Below are 20,346 nucleotides of genomic sequence, written 5' to 3'. Positions count from 1 at the left end.
CCGCTATTGAGCTGGACGAGTACAGCACCAACGCCGACTCCACTGGCGTCGGTGTGAAGTTCGGTAGGAGCAGCTGGGTTGAAGTGGCGAAGAACTGGGCTCGAAGTAAGTAAAAACTTTAGTTGCTGAAAGGCGGCTTCACATTCTGGCGTCCACACAAAAGGGGTGTCTTTCTGTAGCAGGCAATTCAGGGGGTGAGAAAGTTGGGCGAAATCCTTAATAAAACGTCGAAAATAGGAACAAAGGCCCAAAAAACTTCTGAGGTCTTTTAACGAACGTGGTGTGACGAAGCCTCGAACTGCTGAGATCTTTTGCGGGTCGGGCCGAATACCGTCCTTGTCGACGAGAAACCCGAGCACGATTGCTTGACGTTCTGCGAAATGACACTTCTTTGAATTCAAAACCAACCCTGCTTTTTGAATCCTGTCGAGAACAATTCCAAGGCGTTGGTTATGCTCGCTAAACGTCGTGCCATAGATTATGATGTCGTCCAAATAGCACATACATATCTCCCATTTAAGGCCGCGCAAAATGGTGTCCATAAACCTTTCAAACGTCGCAGGCGCATTGCAAAGCCCAAAAGGCATGACGTTGAATTCGAATAGGCCGTCTGGGGTCACGAAGGCTGTTTTTTCCTTGTCGGATGGGTGCACCGGAATTTGCCAATATCCTGACCTGAGATCGAGAGAGGAGAAATATGAAGCGGAATGAAGGCAGTCGATAGCGTCGTCGATGCGCGGTAGGGGATATACGTCCTTTTTGGTGACAGCATTGAGACGACGATAGTCGACACAAAATCGCCATGAGTTATCTTTTTTCTTGACCAAGATCACGGGTGCGGCCCAAGGGCTTGAGGACTCGCGGATCACCCCTTTGCTTAGCATCTCTTGCGCCTGGTCATTGATTATTTTTCGTTCGGAAGGCGACACTCGATATGGCTTCTGGCGTATAGGGGTCGCATCGCCGGTGTTGATTCGATGCTGTAGCCGGGAGGCAGGAACGGAAAAGGAATGATCGCCCTGGGCAAAGTCGAAAGTCGAGGCATAAGGAGCGAGCGTTTTCAGTAGTTCGCACTGTTCGACGGACGAAAGGGAGTTGTTGATCATGCGCTTAAAGGCGGCGGTATAGTCAGGTTTTTCTGTCGTGGTATGGTCGGGGTTGTGATTCACCGCTTGAATGGCGACGTTGACTTGTTCGTCGAAGCTGGCTATCTTGAATCCACAGGGAAGGACTACTGGCTCACTGGATGCATTTACCGTCCACACATGACTGCGTCCGTCTGTGGCCTCGACCAGAGCTCGGGGCACCAAAATATTTTTCTTGACCATGTTGTTCGCATCGCCTTCAATTAAAATAGTGCAGCTTTTCGAATGAAAACGAGCAGAATTCACCGGAATAAACGAAGCTGCCATAGCTGGTAACAGGGTGTCTTCAGCAACTGAAAGCACACCTTTGCTGGTCTCGCTGGGATCGTCAATTGGTGTGGGCAGAATTTCACTCCGGAAAGAAATCTCACCAGTACCACAGTCGAGCGTAGCTCCGCTGTCGCGTAGGAAATCTATACCCAAAATAACATCATGGGTAGCTTGCGCCAGCACAATAAACTCCGTTCGGAATGCCTCTTCACCAAGCGTAACTGTCGCGGAACAAACGCCGATAGCGCGCAGATGCTCGCCCCCGACACCGCGGAAATGAACGTTGCGATCACACGCAAACATAACTTTGTGTCCAAGACGATTCTTGAAAGAAAGACTCATAACCGAAACTGCGGCACCAGTGTCTACTAAAGCTAACGTTTCTACACCATTCACACTAACGATCACTTTGTTTTTTGACATTATCACAGGTGGGGGAATTGGTGAAAGCGACCGTCTCGCGACCTCACCCCCGTGGGTCGCAGAAGCTAGTTTCCCAGCGTCGGCGATCCTCGCCTTCCCCGCGGCGAGGGTGATCGGGCTTGGTGCGTACGTGGAGGAGAGAAGCTGCGGTCGGACGCGGGCGAGTCATGGCGCATGTTGCTTGACTGGCTGGACCGGTAGAAAGTGGAAGTCGGTATAGTCGTGTCGTGAGGCGGGTTATTGCGCATTGCCGTAGGTGGTCTCGCGAAGTTTCCTTGAGGCTGCCGTAGGCGATAGGGACAAAATCGGGATATATGACCGGGGAGGTCGCAGTTATAACAAACAGGAGGCGGTCGGGGCGCAACATACCCTTGGTAGGGTCGCCTGTGATCATCAGGAGGTCGGCGCGGAGGGTCACTATTGGACGATGCAAACCTCCGAAACGGGGACCGATTAGCCCGGGTTCCAGAGCGTTCATTCCGAAAAGTGGTTGACCGAAACCTCGAACTGTCCTCACACCAGGGCATCGGAGGCTCTTCTGGTGACTCTTGCAATGCACACTGATGGTAGACGTGGCGGACTGGAGCGGGACAATGTTGGCAGGGCGAGTCGCGGCAGACGCTTTGCTGGCCAAGCTCTTCTCTGATAATTCTGCGAACCAGTGACGCGATATCTTCGGAAGGGTTCGAATTGAAGTCCACACTCGCTACGGTGGTGACGTTTGCTAGACGACCGAACTTGGGAGCGATTCGCCGCATCTTCAGTGCCTCAAACGCCCTACAGTGGCGAATCACGTCCTGTGCAGTCACAAGGTCTTCCTTCGTTATTAAAAAGTTGTACGCGTCCTCAGCAATTCCTTTGAGGAGGTGCCCCACCTGGTCCTCATCAGACATGCTACGGTTAACCAAGCGGCACAGCTGGAGCACTTCTTCGATGTAGGTTGTGCAGGTTTCTCCTGGAACCTGGGCTCGTTGCGCGAGAGTTTGCTCAGCCTTTTTCTTTTTAGCGCCTGAATCCCCGAAAGACTTCTTAATCTCGGTAACAAAGTTATCCCACGTAGTCAACTTATCCTCGTTGTTTTCGAACCACACAAGGGCGGTTTTGTCGAGAGAGAAGGGCACGTTGACGAGCTGTGATGCCGGGTCCCAGTGGTTGTACTTGCTGACCCTTTCATAATGCTTCAGCCAATCTTCTACGTCCTCATCAGGAGCCCCCAAAAACTTGCGCGGTTCCCTCGGGTAGGGCCAGATGCTCACCCTTGATGGTGCAGCGGCGTCAGTAGCTCGGGTGTTCGGCATGCCGGTCTGTCTGGAGGGTAGCCCAGGAATCCGCCTGCTCCGTCAAGAGTCGTCGGTTGTTTCCAGGGGGTGTCGATACCCGGCTCCTCCACCAATTGACACGGTCGTAGGGAATGAGATGGGCTTTATTAAAGATGGGGCGGCCAGTGCGCAGGGAATCCGCAGGCGGGGAGCGGTGAGCACAGAGCGAGTAGCGCGCAGCACCAACGTCTTCCTCCTCTTTACCACTCGCGGCCGGTCAGTTCGTTTTCGTCGTCTTCTCTGCAAGTTTCGTTTCTTCCGTTTCCCTCGTAACAATATTATAAAGAAATTTAAGTCTTTTAACTTTCCGTCGTCCACAAAGGGGTTTCCATCTCAGGGCCTGAAGAATTCCAGAATACCTTATTCTGAAATCGTAATTACCTGTTACAAACCTGGCAGCCCTTTTTTGCTCCCTCTCCAACTTTTCTTTCAGTACATTCATGAAAGGGTCCCAAGAAACACAACCATACTCTAGAATTGGACGCACATTTGAAATTTACAGGGTTTCTTTGAGTGTTTGCGGCACGTCGATGAAATTTCTTTGGAAAAAATGAATTAGGCCCGAAGCCTTGGCTGTGATTAAATCTACGTGACTGGTCCAATCTAGTGTTGCCGTGAATGTTACGCCAAGATACTTTTCTTGATTTACATTTTGTACTACGCAGGAATTTAAGTAATAAGACCTGGATACTACCTTTTTTTGTTAGTAAATTGCACATGAAAACATTTAGTTAGGTTTAAACTCATTTGCCACTGAGCACACCAAGACACAATCTTATCGAGGTCAGACTGCAGTACTGTGGCGTCGTCAACAGACTTGACTGGGCAATACAAAACACAATCATCAGCATAAAGCCTCACTTTACATTTCAAACCCAGTGGGAAAATCATTGATAAAAATAAAAAAAAGAAGCGGTCCCACAAGCGACCCCTGTGGCACACCGAACAGTACATCAGCTGTTGATGAAGACACACCATTTATCACAACACATTGCTTACGACCGCTGAGATAATCCTTAATCCAGTCTATGAGGGTTTTAGGAATACCAAGAAACGACAACTTATGCAGCAAAAGACTGTGGGGGACGACATCAAAAGCTTTTTTGAAGTCCAAAAATACAGCGTTCAATTGAATGCCCTGGTTGAATGATGAAGCTATGTCATGTACGAATTCGGTTAGCTGTGTAACACAAGAAAGGCCTGCGCGAAAACAATGTTGAGACGGAGTGAAAAAATTATTATCGTGAAGGTGTTTTATAAGGCAAGAATAAATTATGTGCTCCAGTTTCTAGCAACGAACGGGGGTTAGCGATACCGGTCTATAGTTAGATACTTTATCACGGTCACCGGTTTTGTGGAAAGGCATGATATTGGGTAACTTCCACTCTTGCGGCAATTTTCCACACCTTATTCATACATCATACAATGCGGCTAGAAACGGAGCTATGTGATCAGTACAACGTTTAAGGATGTGGTTTGAAATAATGTAGGGACCATGCGCAGACTGGGGATTCAGCTTATTCAAAAGTTTTCTTATACCTGATTCAGTAATTATGATATCATTCAATGCTGCTAACGACCTGAGTGTCGTAACGGGAGATATCGGGCTTGGCAGAGAAAAAACGGATTGAAAATATGTATTGAAACATTCTGCTCTACTCATATCATCTTTAACAAGTTCGTCATTGTGCATGATAAAGGGAATACCACTGATGTCTTTTTTGCTACTTTTAACATATCGCCGTACTTACTTTGGATTTGTTGTGATTTCGCTATTAAGGGACGATAAATATTTGCGCTTTGCCAGCTTTATCTGCGTCTTCAGGCTAGAGCCTAATGCTTTAACCTTTCTAAATAAATCAGCGCTTCGCGTGCGACAATAATCTTTGTACACCCTAGCCTTCCGTTTAATTGGCGCACGTATATCTTTAGTAATCCAAGGTTTATCACCACGACGATTGGCAGTTACAATTTTCGATGGGACATAAACGTTTGCCAGAGACAACAGTTTTTCTTCAAACAACCCCCACAATAATTCAATGTCATTGGGCTGACAGCATTGGATAAACATCGGAAGGTATGTATTGTTGCGACCGGGCGGGGGCACCCGATCCGAGCTCCGTGGCCTCCGACACACGAGTGGTACCGTGTATGATGCGAGCGGCTAGCCGCCGCTGTTGCAGCCGTGAAGAAGTCCAGAAGCCGTAGGCTAACGTAACTGTTTACTTCATAGCGAGAGGTGAGCCGAAGCCAAAGAACAATGCCCCGACGGGCGAAGTTACAATACAGGACTCGAGCAGTGTAACAGCATGGATTCGCTGCTCAAACAGAAATGGTTTGCAACGCTTGCGGGGGTCTATTTATACCCAAAAGCGGTAACGGTCAAAACGCAACAAGCGACAACACGCCACGAACGTCGCAGACACACACAACGCTCTTTCCAGAGTTCGTAAGCCGTTCATAGCCTCGGGGCACGTTGAGTCCGGGAGAGGGGAGAGAGGACGACTTCGCTGAGTTCGCGGGGCCTCTGTGTCCTTGAAGAGCGTGGAGACGAGCCTCGCAGGCAGCCGCCGAAGTTTTGAAATGTGCAGAAAGTGAAGCGTCTGACGCGGCTTGTCGCAACTTGTCACCGACATGGTGGCGCCTGTTTTCAAAGGCGCACGTGGTGGCTTCGCCGCACAGCCGAGGAGTGATGCGGGGAAGTACTGCGGCGCTGGCCGATCCGTAACAGCTTCTCCGCCGGGGGTCCGAGATCCCGATGGATAGGGGTCTTCAACCGTTGTCCGGAGGGATGCTTTGGAAGTGAAGTGCTCGACAGACGCTCGACTCCAGGCCTTGGCTGTACGACACCGTGCTGGAGTTTCAACGGCCGGGTCACTGGACGAGTAGTGGCGCCCCAAGAATGTCTCTGGCTTGGTCAGGCAAGCAACAGAACAAGACAGGAAGACACAACCGCATCGCCGGCAAGTGCTAAGACAAATCCACACTGAAGCTCTACCAGGCTTTTAGTTGCGATAAAATACGCTAATAACTAACTACAGTAGTTATATTTTAGCGCAGCAGTACCTTAGACAAGTGTACAAACTTGAAAGGTGACATTTCGCGTGATTGGAAATGTCCCACAATAAGTAACGTAATCGTAAAGGGCGAAACCTGCTCCGGGAAAAATAATGAAATTGAGAAAGTCAGGCGTCTACAGGCCACTTCTCGCCCAGAGAGCCGCGACCTGAGCTCTCGTCATTGCTCCTTGATTTCCCCAATTTGTACCGCACTTTAGGTGCGCCCGTTCTCTGAAAGCGAGTGCTGCGACCGAGTCAAATGACACCAGCCCTTGTTTTCGACAAAGGTCGAGCGCGCGGAGGAGCGAGCGAGATTTTCCAGCGTTCGAACGTGAGGCGCGCACTCCTTCCTGGAGGCGGCGTTCCCCTGGCGCGATGAGAGCTCACGGCTTTGCCCCTTGGCGTGCCCGCACTCAAACACGCGCCACAAGTACGTGCGGAAATTCTCCCTCTATCCTTCTTGCTCGCCTTTTCACCAACGCGTTCAGCAAGCCAACAACGGAACGTGTTTATGCTCTCTCCTCTAGGCTGGTCGGTTCCCGACTTCGGCTCAGCCACAGGCGCCACCGAAATCTCAACTAGCTTAGCCCATATTGGCCTATCGTCGGGAGCATCAGCTGGGAGTAACAAGGGCACGACGTGCTCATACGACACCTGGTAGCTGCGAACAGTCACTACCTCGTCGTCCCTCGCGCCTTCAGCCATAGCTTCGGCACACTAAGACCGAAGCGTGTTCCCGTTCTCCTTCCTCACTGCCAGAACTACACTACAACCAGGCTGCCCTGTCTCGAAAGACGGCTCAGTTGCGCGGGTCACCGGAATCTCTACGAGCTCAGCTGGCTGTTGCTCGAGGTCAGTTACCTGAGCTGGTGGCAGGACGGAATCGGCTTGCTCAGTGGCGAGATCGTCATTACTCCCAACTGAGCTGTGCAAACCGCTCGCTGCTTCGACTGCAGGCTTTGCCACCACATAGCTTGTTTCTGTGCTACCGTCCGAAGGAACAACCTCCGTTTCGGCGGACTCGTGTTGGCTTTCGGTAGCCTCATCGTTTACGCATTCCTGCGAAACGTCGCTATCTCGCGAAATGTTCACGTTCAAGTCCGTAGCCGTTCCCACGGCCTCCCGCGAATTTGAACCGTCCGAACCCTCCGCCGAGATCTCCAAAACAAACGCCTACACATTATCACACTCAGTGCACACGCACTGCTCTCTGCCGCCTCTGCCGACAGTCTGAGCTAATGCGCCGTCGGTATCTCTCTCAGCAACCTTGCCGCGCTGCTGGGCCGCAACCGTCGCGTCCGACTCGCGCTCCCGAACGTCTGCTACTGGCAGCGCTGGCACGGTGCTTCCATCGACAACGAGGTCTTTTTTCGAGCAACAATTCTAACTCTGGCTTCACTTCTTCCTGCTCGAGTTGAATTTCGTGCTCTCGGTTCTTGTTCTCCCATTGGAGTCTCTCTCGTTCGAGCCTCTTTCTTTCCCGTTCGAGGCGCTCGAGTTCGAGGTCGTACCATCGCATCTTTTCCTCGTGTTTGAGTTCGAGATCGCGTATTCTTTAGTTGCGTTCCTGTTCTTGTTTGTGCCAGTCGAGCTCCTGTACTCGCTTTCTTTCCTCGCGTTCCTGTTCTTGTTTCGGCCTCTCGAGCTCCTTACGCTGGCTCTCTGCCTCTGCCTCGGTGGCCTGATGTTTCGCGGTCTCCCTGCCATTGACGAGCTCAATGCATTCTGACAGCTCCTCATCGTCAGCCCCGACAGCGAGTATACCTTTTATCAGCTCTGGCTTTCTCAGCATGTCCGTAACATCCAAGCGCAACTCTTTTGCAAGCTCCAACAACTGCGGTTTTTTCAACGCTTTCAAATTCATGGCCGGTCTAGAGTACTGCTTTCCCACACCTCCAGAAATGTTTTGCGCGAATAACCCACGCGACAAAAACACACGCCCTACCAGCTATCCTCAGAAGCCTGGTAAAACTCAGTGAAGAAACGTCCCGCAATCACCCTTGACCGCCGTGAATTCTGCGAAGTCCGAAGCCACCATGACGTCCGTGGTGTTGGGTATCGCACTGCTGGCTCCAGGTGTTACGAAGTTGCCACCCGACCGCTGCCAACCAGTTGTTGCGACCGAGTGGGGGCACCCGATCCGAGCTCCGTGCCCTCCGACATACGAGAGGTAGCGTGTATGACGCAAGCGGCCAGCCGCCGCTGTTGCAGCCGTGAAGAACTCCAGAAGCCGTAGGCCTACGTAACTGTTTACTTCATAGCGAGAGGTGAGCCGAAGCCAAAGAACAATGCCCCGACGGGTGAGGTTACAATACAGGACTCGAGCAGAGTAACAGCATGGATTCGCTGCTCAAACAGGAATGGTTTACAACGCTTGCGGGGGTCTATTTATACCCAAAAGCGGTAACGGTCAAAACGCAACAAGCGACAACACGCCACGAACGTCACAGACACACACAACGCTCTTTCCAGAGTTCGTAAGCCGTTCATAGCCTCGGCGCGCGTTGAGTCCGGTAGAGAGGAGAGAGGACGCCTTCGCTGAGTTCGCGGGGCCCCTGTGTCCTTGAAGAGCGTGGAGACGAGCCTCGCAGGCAGCCGGCGAAGTTTTGAAACGCGCCGATAGTGAAGCGTCTGACGCGGCTTGTCGCAACTTGTCACCGACATGGTGGCGCCTGTTTTCAAAGGCGCACGTAGTGGCTTCGCAGCACAGCCGAGGAGTGATGTGGGGAAGTACTGCGGCGCTGGCCGATTGGTAACAGTATGAAGTTCAGAATTGATGGCATCAAACCTGCCTCTATCGTATGCGAAAACTTTTCGTGAACGAGGTCTACTGCTTTCTATCTTTTTCCACTCTATGGTAGTCGCAACAACATCGTGATCCCTTATGCCTGGAGTTAGAATAACCGACTTCATTAAAGTATTACGATTCATAAAAAGCAGGTCCAGGACGCTATCACTTGCCGAACCCAGTCGTGTTTAAAAGTTAACAAACAGGAAAAGGTCATCAACTATGGTAAGCTCGCAAAAAGCAGAATGAAGTTTTGACCGACTATTTTCAACCGGACGAAAATTGCACCATTGAACATTAGGCTTGTTAAAATCACCTGCAAGCATAATTGGTTCGGAGGAACATTGTTTGTGGAACTTCGGTCACTATTTATTTACTTAAAATACAAAATCAACATATTTAATTTTCATACTCTCAAGACCAGTGGGTCAGTTGCAAAAAAAAACACAAACATCAGACGCGTTAGAGTCAAAACAGCTGTCTCTTCTAATTTGATATAATTTTACTGCCTCAGACTGCTCTTAAGTTTGATTGTTGTATTAGTGTACGAAAGCGGAACTGAGCAACAACAGCGCCACTGCAGCATAGCGCACAGTTATGAAAGCTTTCAAATGCCATCGAAATTGTAGTGTAGCACGGCGGAGTCTGAATGGCATTCGAAGCAACCCATTTGAGTCAAATGACATATGGCTCAAATGACATTTGGACCCTAGTGTAGCAGGGGTATTAGAGCTGTCATGTGCACCTGTTCTACCAACGTCCGTCACAATCACCTATGATAGGGTACTCATGAGTCTAATGTTTATAATGTTTTTTAAAACAATTCAGGTTGCTTTATAAATGCGCCAGACTCTTGTAAAAGTGCAAATTTTGCGAAACGATATTTTCTTATGTTGTCGCTGTTGGGAGCGCACACGAGGCGGTGCTTACACATAGGCGTTGCTAGAGGCAATGCTTCAATCGTTTCTCTACAATCACATTTGTCACCTTACGTCACGACCCGTTTACGGAGTGCAGTTTTCCAGAATTCCACATGTGGAGTCTACAGGGTTTACTTGACATACAATAGAAAACATACTCACCTGTCAAATGTACCAGTTGTAGAATCACCCGCTGTGACGTTTCTCAATCCCATCAGGTTTGTGTAAGAGAAACGACGCTTAACACGCTTAAACGCATACATGTCCTCGATAAGTGTTGACGTCTCACATCTTACTATCTCAAGGCCTTTACCAACCTCTTGGGTTCTGTTTGTCATTGTTAAGGTTACATTCCGGCGAAAAAACTGAAATGAGAAATAGGGCACCACGAAAGTGTCTTCGTCCTTTTGTTCATCATTTGTTCCATGTGCTTTTAGACAACGGTTCATGGATATATTTGTAAGAGGAGAAATAAGGGTTTAATATACACACTTCACAGCAATAAGTAATTAAATGCTGTATTTCCTTACAAAAAAATCAGAGAAAAGGAAAATTTTGAAATGAAAATGAAACGAGAAGTCCTGTGGTGGGTCCCACGATAAGGGAGAGAACGCATTAGGAAGACAGCTTTTCATCTTGCCCTACAAAGTGTTTTTTCTTCTTCAAGACCAGTCCTTGCATCATCGCAGTGTCTCTTGCTGCCCAGAAAATATCTGCTAAAGCAAGAGCAATGGATCTAATATGGCGTATGCATTGTGAGAGACTATATTTTGTCGTAAAATAGAAATATAGGCTGGAATGCGTGTGAGCCTGATATAGCACCTGTAAAAAGCACAAAAACTGGTCGTTGCAACATAGATTTAAGAAAACAGCGCATTTCATATAATTTTAAGGTGGTTCCAATAAATGCTACAAGGCACAGTTGTTTCATGCCGAGCAGAGTAAAGAGTGAAAACTTATGGGGTATCATTGGGAATCTCGAACAGTTGGACAGCAAAGGGCTACTTGAACATTCTTCTGATCTTGAGTTTAACACTCTGTTCACCTTATTGGCCACGCGCATCACCGATGAAGCAGTCCCTGGCACGCAGCCTCCGAAGCTCGTTCCACTCGCTCGCCATTGCCTGGTTCTACCTGTTCGGTCCGTCGCTCGCGTAGCTAAATTCATTGCTCAAGGCGGCTCGTGCAGGATGTCATCACTGCCATCGCCCGCATGCCGGAAACAATGTCTGTGCACCGCCATGCCGCAGCTTGCGTGTCCCCTTTGTTAATGATGACGGATTGATTTTATTGGCGCAAGGCCGACATGGGCAAAGAGCGCCAAACACAAAGTGATTTGATAGGAGAGAACACGAAATAAAATCAGTTAAAAACAATGAGCACGGCTGGTGTAAAGGGCCAGGGTGAAGAACAAGAGTGGTTAAAAATTAAATAACGTGGCTGGTGTATAGGACCAGGGATAAAACTATGGGTGAAAAGAGATGAGTTGTAAGAAATGAACTTCAGATAGGAACCTTAAGGTTCGCTGAACAGAGAACATGGCTTCATCTCCTAAGAAGTATGACGGGTGTGGTGGAATATGTCGTGTGTGTAGTTGTGGGAAGTGTTTTCGTCGTGTAATGTCGAGTGCCTTACATTGTATGAGGATGTGGATCACGGATAGGGCCTCTCCGCACCTGCTGCACAGAGGTCTTGGAGACCCCGTGAGAAGGTGCGAGTGCGTTGCATGAGTGTGCCCTATCCGTAATCTAGCCAAGGCGACTTCAGTGTATCTATTACGTGTGTCGGTGGTGTATGGTCCCAAGTGTGGTTTTATTACGTGTAACTTGTTGTCTGTTTGTTCACTCCAGTGCGTTTGCCATGTTTTGCGAAGTTGTCTGATGTGTGGTTTCACGTCGGTGTAGGGTAATGTGGTTATGTCTACTGTATTCGAGAGTGTAGCAGCAGCAGCCATTCGGTCCGCTGCTTCGTTCCCGGCTATACCACTGTGGCCAGGGACCCAGCAAAGAACCAGTTCAAACTTGCGTACATACACCGACATAATACCCTTGACTATTAGATTTACAACGTGATTTTTCGAAGACTTTGTTGACGACAACGCCCGCACGACACTGAGGGAGTCTGTATATATAATGGATTGTGGGATGTGACTTTGAAGTATATGATTGACAACAAGAAGTACACCGTAAGCCTCTGCCGTAAATATACTAGTATGACTATTCAGAGTTTTGGTGACACTAAGGCCGGGCCCACGCGCCGCGCAGGACACAGAGGTGGAAGTCTTAGAGGCATCCGTATAAAATTCAGAGCACTCATACTTCTGCTGCAAATACAAGAAATGCTGCAGAATTGCACATGTGGGAGCTCGGTTTTTATCTACATGTGTGAATGATGTGTCGCATGAGACAGGGCGGAGATTCCATGGTGCTATGAGATCTGTTACAGAAATTTGGATGGTATCTAAAAAGGAGACAACAAGCTCTGACGCTTCCTCTCTAACTCTGTAAGAGAAGGGCGCAGAGAAAGATGGTCGATTTAAAAGGAGTTCAGTCATGGAGGTATCATGAAAAACTGATTTAAAAGGATGGTGAGGCATGGATGAAATTTTAAACGCATAAAGAAGGTCTGTGTATGCTCGCTGACATTGTAGGTTCCATTTGTTGCACTCTACATACAGGCTTTCGACTGGACTAGTCCGAAAGGCACCACAGGACAAGCGGAGCCCTAGATGAAGCACAGGGGCCAGCATTCTGAGGGATGTTTTAGTGGCTGACCCATCGACAACGCTGCCATAGTCCAATCGTGAGCCTATCAAGCTGGTAAAAACACGCAACAGAAGCTGTTTGTCAGCACCAAAAGAGATATGCGAGAGAACCTTCAGGATATTCATTGTTTTTAAGCATTTATGTTTTAGTTGTTTTATGTGTGGGATGAATGTGAGCTTTTCGTCAAAGATTATACCTAAAAACTTGTGTTCCTTTTTGACAGGAATCGAGACACCGTGGAGTTGAATGTCTGGATCCGGCCGGATGCCACGCCTCTTTGAAAACAAGACACAAGTGCACTTCCCTGGATTAAATTTAAAACCGTTGCTGTCTGCCCAACCAGCTAGCTTGTTAACACCAAGCTGGACTTGGCGCTCGCAGACAGACAGGTTACAAGGCTTAAAGGATAATTGTACGTCGTCTACATAAATTGAGCAGGAAATCGACGGTGGCAATGCCTTCCTCAGGGAATTCATTTTCACAATAAAAAGGGTGCAACTTAAAACTCCACCTTGTGGCACTCCATTTTCCTGCACATGCACCCTAGAGAGTGCAGTTCCAAGTCGCACGCGAAACGTCCTTTCGGACATGTAACTGGAAAGCGTGTTTATCATGTTACCCGACATGCCAAAGGACTTCAAGTCGCTAAGGATGCCGTACCGCCAAGCAGTATCGTACGCCTTTTCAAGATCAAAGAAGACTGTCATACAGTACTGCTTGTGGAGGAAAGCATCTTTGATATAAGACTCTAATGCAACGAGTTGATCGTTGGTAGATCGTCCCGCCCTGAAGCCCGCCTGGCAGCTCTCGAGAAGGCCATTGTACTCTAAGAAGTACACAAGTCTCTTGTTTATCATCTTCTCGAAGAGCTTACACAGGCAGCTTGTCAGGGCAATGGGACGATAACTGGCGGGAGAGGAAGGGTCCTTCCCTTCCTTTAGGAAAGCCACTACTATGGCCTCCCTCCAAGAGCGTGGAATGTGCCCCGAAAGCCATATTTTATTGTATAGGTGTAAGAGTGTTTCAAGAGTGTCTGGGTGTAGGTGCTGTATCATGGTGTATGTAATCTTATCTGCGCCTGGAGCTGAAGGTTTGCACGAGCTCAGGGCAGCCCTCAACTCATAGAGAGTGAATTCAGAGTTGTAAGAAGTTTTTGATCTGTCTTTGTCGTGTAAGGGCTTTTTTTCTGCAGATGTTTTGTGTTTCATGAAAGTGTTCATGTAGTGTGCTGAACTGGACACGTGTTCGAAGTGTTGTGCAAGCGTGTTAGCCTGGTCTTCAAGTGTGTCCCCTGTTGTGCTAACCAGGGGCAGGCTGTGTGTCTGTTGTCCTTTGAGCTTGCGTATACGTGTCCAGACTTTGTGTGTGTCTGTGTATGAATTAATGGATGTCAAGAAGTTGTTCCAACTCTCTCGTTTCGCCTCACGGCGCACACGTTTTCCTAAAGCCTTGGCCCGTTTGAACAAAATGAGGTTACCCGACGTGGGGTACCGACGAAGGATACCCCACGCCTTGTTCTGGGCCTCTCGCGCCCGCCTGCAGTCCTCATTCCACCACGGCCTCCGCTGGTTACGCGGGGCACCAGAAGCGTGGGGAATGGACTTTTCGGCGGCGTCGAGGATGTGCGCCGTGAGGAGTTGGGTGGCTTCTTCAACGTGTAGGTGTCCTATGGATGTGTGGTGTAGTTTCGATGTCTCTGTAAATGTGTTCCAGTTAGCTCGTGCTTCATTGAACCTATTATGGGAAGAAGAGCTGCTTGGGCCGTTACCTATATATGTTAGTGAAGTGGGGAAGTGGTCACTGCCATATGGGTCAGTGCCCACTCCCCACTCAAGACATGGAAAGAGAATTGCCGAACCAATAGCCAAGTCAAGATTTGAGTATGTATTGTGTCCTATGTTATGGTATGTAGGCTGTTTATTGTTGAAAAGGCACGCTCCAGAAGATGTAAGGAATTTCTCTATCAGGCGACCTCGGGCATCCGTTCTGGAAGAGCCCCAAAGAGAGTTGTGAGCATTAAGGTCGCCTGTAATTATGTATGGTTCGGGCAGCTGGTCAACCAGCGCCTCGAAGTCGGTGCTCGTAAGTGCAACATCAGGAGGAATGTATATGGAGCATACCGTTATCAATCTACTAAATATTATTGTGCGGACGGCTACAGCCTCGAGGACAGTGTTCAAGGTGACAGGGTGGCATGCTAAGGATTTGTGGGTGATTATGGCAACACCGCCAGAAGAGTGTGTGCAGCCATCCCTGTCTTTCCTGTATACCATGTAACTATTCAAGAAATTTCTGTGTTTGGAATTCAGATGTGTTTCCTGGACACAAATTATCCTTGGCTGATTGGCATGCAGAATCTCATAAACGTCGTCAAGATTATTCAGAAGGCCTCTGCAGTTCCATTGAACTATGTTTTCTCTTCCCATTATTATGTGTTCAGAGCTAGTGGAGTGTGACTGTTTATATGGGGTCTTTCGGGGCTTGGACTCTTGGGAGGGGTTTTCTGACCTTCTCTACTGACCTGGACTTCGCAGCCCGTTCCTTCCGCTGCGATGAAAGCCGGAAGGGCTCGACGTCCATGTCGTCATCTGAAGGCAAGGGGGTGCCCAGCGGGCTGGGCCCCCTTGGCGTGGTACCCTTTCGGGTGTTCTGTGCCTGCGCTGCCAGTGCCGAAGGCGTGGGGAGCACGACAGACGGCAAAGGCAGTGAGGCGGCGAAGGGGGTCGCTGCGACTGCCTCCGTCTCCATCTCCGTGCCCTTGCATGTGCTTTGGGCCGGTGGAGAGGAAGCAGTGGATGCAGCGGCATCCCCAACAGATGTTGCCACCACAGCCGCTGCTGGGTGAGCGAGCGGTGCAGAGGCTGGTTGGGCTGCCTGGGGCAACCCTGGGGGGGGCGGGGGCGGGACCAAGTCCGACTCGCGGTACTGGGTCCCCGCCGAAACCAGACGCCGCTCCGCCCCCCGGCGAGCCGCGTCGGCGTACCTTCCCAGGGGGAAAGAGGCGAACCTCTTTCGCGCCTCTGGGATGGTGATGTTCTCAGTTACCTTCACATTAATAATCGCCTTCTCCTGCTTAAACTTCTCCACGTTCGAGAGTAGGCGGCATGGGGTCCTTGGCAGTTGGCGCAGGTGAGGGTTGACGATGGACAATTATCAGATGGATGATCATGCTGAGCGCATTTTGCGCAGGTCAGACGACCACGGCAGGAGTTGGTTCCGTGCCCGAACCGCTGGCACTTAAAGTAGCGGCGCTGGTTTGGAATGTAGGGCCGGACATTACAGTGTACAAAACCTGCATTGACGTACTCTGGGAGTGTGGACCGGTCAAAAGTAAGGATAATGTGCTTGGTCGAAACTACTTTGTCATCCCTCCTCATAGTTATGCGCCTCACAGCTGTCACGCCCTGATTTCTCAGGCCCTCCAGCAGGTCAGCATCTGTCTCATTGATCAGGTCTACTTCAGAGATGACACCTTGAGTACTGTTCAGGCTCCGGTGGGGTGTCACCCTGATTTCAAGATTGGCTATGTGAGTTTGTTCAAGGAGGATCTTTGCATGCTGTTGGTTGTGTACTTCAACCAGGATTTCTCCAGTTCTTTGTTTTTTGGCCTTATATTTGTCACCAATGATGCCCTCCAGAAATTTCGATATTAGGAACACGGACTGTGATGCAAGAGGCTTTTCTTGGTCACTAGATTCCAACACCAAAAAACGGGGGTAGTTATCGGGCTTTGGAAGACTGGGTTGGGAGTGGCGGAAATGAACCTTCGGTGCGGCCCCTTTTCAGGGGCCGATCATGTTTGGGGGGGATTTACGATTTACCATAAGGCATGTAAAAGAAGCAGGGGACGGGGGCACTTTCTTCTCAAACCTTACCCTGATAGCCTGAGAGGTCCCGGAGCTCCCTGCCTGGTAAACAGACAGGGAGCCCATCCGCCGGAGCTTGACCTGGGCTCCGACGGCCACCGTTTGAGGCTTCTACCCTTCACCTTTAAACACATCACCACGGTAGGTTACAGTTTATGTTGGGGGCTCGGGGTCCGCGGTATCGCCAGTACCGTCACCAAGATTACTCAAGGTGCCCCGTGCGGGGTCCCCTTTGTTAAGGCTACGTCGTATGCAAGGGTCGTGTGCATCGTTGGTTCGGGCACTACCAGCACCAGGAGGAGCAGTTTTGGGTCGCAGTGAACTCGAAAGCATTACCTCGACGTCAATGAATATTCCACGCAGCGTCGTAAAGTCTACCTGTCGCAACACACGAGCGGAGTCCCCACCACCGATGAGCTGACTACCAGCAGGCGTGTTTCGGTATTGGTCACAGATTGCTCAGCTGTCGGCGATCGCGTTCCCTTTGGGGCGCTCTGCCACTTACCGGTTAATTTTGCTAGTCTCCCAGCTAACCATGCAATAATTGCTAGACAAACGATGTATTTCAAAATGCCTGAGCTGAATAATCACTATTTCTTTGGAAGCATTATTCGGCTTTTCTACTGAACGACGCATAGGGCGCACTTACCTGGGATGACAGCACAGGAGACTCTTTGTTCGCAGGCAATCACTGTTCGCAGGCAACTGCACTGGACCGTAAACCTTTCATGCGTCGTTTCGCCTTAATACGCAACCGCGGCTACATGTTATGTTGTTGACGGAGAGTTCCCGATGGCACGTAGACCATCACCGCACAATTCCACTGTGATTATTGATAGCTGTTGACGCCACTGCTGAAAAGGGGGTGGTTACGGCACACATGAAGGGTGTCAGGACCTATTTTCTTCTGAACGACGTGGGTGCATGCGCAGACAGGATGGGCAATGTCATTGCGGTTTTTACTGCTGCTAAGAGAACAAATTGCTCGCTAAACTTCAATGTAAATACAATCTATTTCCTGTGCAGCAGGGGCCTACCTTTTTCCGCCGTGGCGGTTTTTATTTGCACGAGTGGCTTCGCCCTTTCTGAGAGCACTCCTCCAGCCCTCCCCAGTGTACATCATGAGGCACCTAATCAGAGAAGATCTCCACTCTACACCCTGACCCCCGAGGACATCCGGCAGGCTACCTCACCCCGCTTCCTTCGAGGGGACTTACCCGAGCTGACCGCACTCCTCCCGTTTCTGCAAACCGATTGTCCACCATCTTGAATACACAGCGCAAACAAAAACCACGACGATAGTGAGAGCACAAAAAAAAGGCGCTGACTAACAAGTAAAGTATATTGCGCTGACATCGAGTATGTTGTTACGAGGCGAGGATGCGGTAGAGAAAAGTGTGTTTAAAGTATGTGCACCATTTAAAGGAGGAAAGGCTGGGCTGCCTTTAACATTCAGAATGACCCACAAAAGACCTCATCGTCTTCCTCTACCAACGCCAGTCGCTGAACGTCCTGTTTTTGAGTGTGCAGCAATTCCTCATGACTACATCGTTCGTCGTCTACCCGTTTGCCCCGTGGAATTACTCCTCAGCGGGACGAGCGCCATCGCGGCGCTACTGAGAATTTATGAGAAACGGTTTGTGCGGCTTTAGACGGCAAAACATGGACAATGTCCGTAGGAGGTACACGACTCGACGAGGGTGGAGAAACGAGGGAGATCTCATACGTGACATCGGTCACTTGACGCAGTACACGATACAGGCTACAGTAGCGGGACAGCAGTTTTTCAGAAAGCCCGACTTTGCTTGTAGGTGTCCTAAGAAGAACAAGGCGCCCCGTTGTGAAGTGGGCCACGTGGTGTTTGCGGTGGTAAATCGTATTGTGAACAGCTTGCGAGGAAGAAAGTCGGTGGCGGGCTATTTGGCGCGCATGATCAGCGCGAGGAACGGCTTACCGGGAGACCTACCGCCGCAGCGCTAGGTCTCCCACGTGGGGAAGAGTGTGTCCAATGGTAGATTGGGATAACGGCCGTGTAGAAAGTAGACTGGTGAATACCCGGCTGTATGATGCCGGGATAAATTATAAGCGAAAGTCACATCAGGCATCATAACGTTCCAGTCGCGATGATCTGCAGCAATGTAGCAATAGAGCATATCTGAGGGTGCGATTGAGGCGTTCCGTAAGGCCTTTAGTTTGGGGGTGATATTCTGTCGATAGCTTGTGTTTAGCAGGGCATGAGCGAATAATATCGTGAACTACTTGGCAGAGGAAGTAACGTTCGTGGTCAGTGAGCTACTGCCAAGGCGCCCGGTGCTGGAGATATATATCTCGAAGCAGAAAATCAGCTACATCAGTAGGGCAGCTTGTCGGCAAAGCACGCGTTATTGCGTAGCGAGTGCTGTAATCGGTCGCGACAGCAATCCACTCGTTTCGCGATGAGTACAAGGGAAAAGGTCCAAGCAGGCCAAGACCTACATGGAAGAAAGGCTCTGCCGGGATGTCAAGAGGATGGAGTTGTCGCGCTGGAAGCGACGTTGGTGCTTTTCTATGGTGGCATTAATCGCAAACCCTGGCGTAGCGGCGTATGGAACGGTATAGGCAAGGTCAGGAGAAACGACGGTGGTCTCGAATCTCTCGATCATAAGTGCGAGAGATGCTGAGATGCCCAGCAGTCGGCATGTCGAGCACAGTAGATCGCAGGTGCTGGGGAACCACTAGCAACAGCTCAGTACTCCCAGGACGGCCTTCGCGACGGTTTACAATGTTGTCACGGAGCAGGAACATTGCCGTTGAAGTGCCGGGTGAGGCCGAGTTAAAGGTCGTCTTAATCGATCGTAGTTCCGGGTCTTGACGCTGCTCTGTCGTAATATTTATAAGGCCAGATATAGTACATAGAAACGATGCACTGTCATCTTTATTATAGTCAGCTGAGTTGACAGGTTTGGCGGTACAGGCAATCAGCGTCTTGATGCAAACATCCAGATTTATATTTTACATCAAATATGTACTCTTAGAGACACAATGCCCGCCGACCTAGCCGCACTACGGGGTCCGTTAGCGAAGAGAACCAGCAAAGCGCGTGAGGGTCGGTCACAACCGTAAACAAGCGGCCGTGCAGGTGAGGACGGAATTTGGTCACTGACCACACAAGAGCGAGACATTCTCTTTCAACGATGGAGTAGTTGCGCTCTGGGGTGGAAGGAAGACGGCTGGCATAGGCGATAACACGCTGCAGTCGACCTTGTCGTTGCGCCAAGACAGCCCCGATACCGTAACCACTGGCATCCGTGCGGACTTCTGTTGGAGCATAAGGAGCAAAATGAGCCAGAAGGGAACCATTGGTGAGCATGGAAATTAGGATGGTAAAAGCGGCCGCTTGATTGGAGCCCCAGGAAAAGGGAACGTTTTTCTTCAGCAGGCCGGTAAATGGTTGGGCAATGTTTCAAAGTCCTTGATAAAGTGGCGGAAGTATGAACAGAGTCATAGAAAGCTTCTAACGTCTTTTGTTGAGTACGGTGCCGGGAAGTCGTCGACTGCGCTAACTTTATCCGGGTCAGGTTGAACTCCCCTGGCTTCAACAAGGTGCCCCGGTATTGCGATTTGTCTACGCCGAAATGACATTTTCAGGAGTTAGGCTGGAGACCCACCCAACGGAAAAGTGCCAGAATCTTAGAGACCTGCTCGGCATGCGTTGTAAACGAAGGTGCGAAAACTACAACATCATCCAAGTACCAGAGGCACGTGAACCGCTTAAATGCCTGGAGCAGTGAGTCCATCATGCATTAAAATGT

The 20,346-nt window shown here is 49.9% G+C and overlaps 1 long non-coding RNA gene across 1 annotated transcript in view; it reads right to left on the bottom strand.

Moving 5' to 3' along the window:
* LOC144172525 (uncharacterized) overlaps positions 1-20,346 on the bottom strand; it is a 67,848-nt gene that overhangs the window by 30,584 nt on the left and 16,918 nt on the right. The window contains exon 2 of the long non-coding RNA XR_013323032.1: positions 10,087-10,289. This is a non-coding gene — a long non-coding RNA (uncharacterized LOC144172525). The remainder of the gene's footprint in view (positions 1-10,086; positions 10,290-20,346) is intronic.

This window comes from Haemaphysalis longicornis, unplaced genomic scaffold (assembly GCF_048455015.1).
Source record: "Haemaphysalis longicornis isolate Haplotype H1 unplaced genomic scaffold, Haemaphysalis longicornis Haplotype H1 scaffold_23, whole genome shotgun sequence".
Taxonomy (NCBI): Eukaryota; Metazoa; Arthropoda; class Arachnida; order Ixodida; family Ixodidae; genus Haemaphysalis; species Haemaphysalis longicornis.
The sequence above is the reverse complement of the archived record's forward strand: the minus strand, read 5'-3'. Positions and strand labels throughout refer to the sequence as shown.